We start from the raw sequence: 1,246 nt of genomic DNA on the forward strand, positions 1-1,246 counted from the left end.
TTCAATGTGACAGTCTTTCATTAAGTGTGGTCTACCGCATTGCTCACAACTAATTCGTATTGCGTGAATATCTTTATTCATCTTTTCCATTCGTCTCTCGAAAGCATCTATTTTTGCGGAAACGGAATCAAAGTTATGGCTAGAATCGGCTCTAGCCGCTTTAGATGATCGAAAGATATCTTTTTCTTGATGCCACTCATGAGAGTGGGAAGCAGTGTTATCAATAATTTTGTAAGCTTCAGTTGCGGTTTTCTTCATAATGGAACCACCAGCTGTTATGTCGATGTCTTTTCTTGTAGCAACGTTGACACCTTGGTAGAATATTTGTACTATTTGATAAGTGTCTAAACCGTGTTGAGGACATCCTCTCAACATCCTTCCGAATCTTGTCCACGCCTCATATAATGTTTCATTTGGCTTTTGTGTGAACGTAACAATTTCTCCTTGAAGTCTCACGGCTTTAGATGCCGGAAAGAATCTTTGAAGAAATTTTTCAACTAAGACATCCCATGTGTCAATCGCCCCTTCAGGTAACGATTCTAACCAATCTTTGGCTTCTCCCTTTAAAGTCCAGGGAAACAACATGAGATATATCTGTTCATCCTCCACTTCTCGGATTTTGAATAGTGTACAGATCCTATTAAAGGTACGAAGATGTTCGTTGGGATCTTCTTTTGGCGTACCACTATATTGGCACTGATTAGTTACCATATGTAGAATTTGTCCTTTGATTTCATAATCTGGAGCATTAACTTCTGGCTTAATAATGGCGTGACCTTGGCCCGTGCGTCTAGCTCTCATTCGATCTTCCATACTTAGAGGTTCCGTTACTTCCATAATTGAATTCGTTGAATACGAATCACTAGAGGACTCTGATTTAACGGTTTGTGGTTCAGGATCTTGGAATTGTCCTTGAATATCCTCCAGTTTCTTAGTTGTGAAATCGGGTTCAAAAGATGGATTGTCGGAAATTTGAATTGGAGTATTTGTTCGACTGGATGATGATTCTAAAGAAAAATCAACGGCGACAATATTTGCTAAATGTCTTGATCGAGTTACAGGTGGTGAACGTATGAAAGGTGGTGAACGTTTTGCTCGGTGCATTCACAGAATATCCTAGTAGTTATAAAAAAAATAAGAAAAACTTATATAAGTTTTCCAATTAATAGACTTTTCTGATTTTGCCCACGTTTCGAATAGCCAAAAGATGCAGCAGAGGGGCAGGATTCGTTTGGTCTCAATATAA

At 38.7% G+C, this 1,246-nt stretch overlaps 1 non-coding gene across 1 annotated transcript; it reads left to right on the forward strand.

The window, feature by feature from the left end:
* Window positions 1–346: 346 nt before the first annotated feature.
* Window positions 347–453, forward strand: LOC139869543 (small nucleolar RNA R71). The gene has a single exon (XR_011766151.1). It is a non-coding gene; the product is annotated as a small nucleolar RNA R71 (small nucleolar RNA).
* Window positions 454–1,246: the final 793 nt, after the last annotated feature.

The sequence above is a fragment of the Rutidosis leptorrhynchoides genome, chromosome 9 (genome assembly GCF_046630445.1).
Source record: "Rutidosis leptorrhynchoides isolate AG116_Rl617_1_P2 chromosome 9, CSIRO_AGI_Rlap_v1, whole genome shotgun sequence".
NCBI lineage: Eukaryota > Viridiplantae > Streptophyta > Magnoliopsida > Asterales > Asteraceae > Rutidosis > Rutidosis leptorrhynchoides.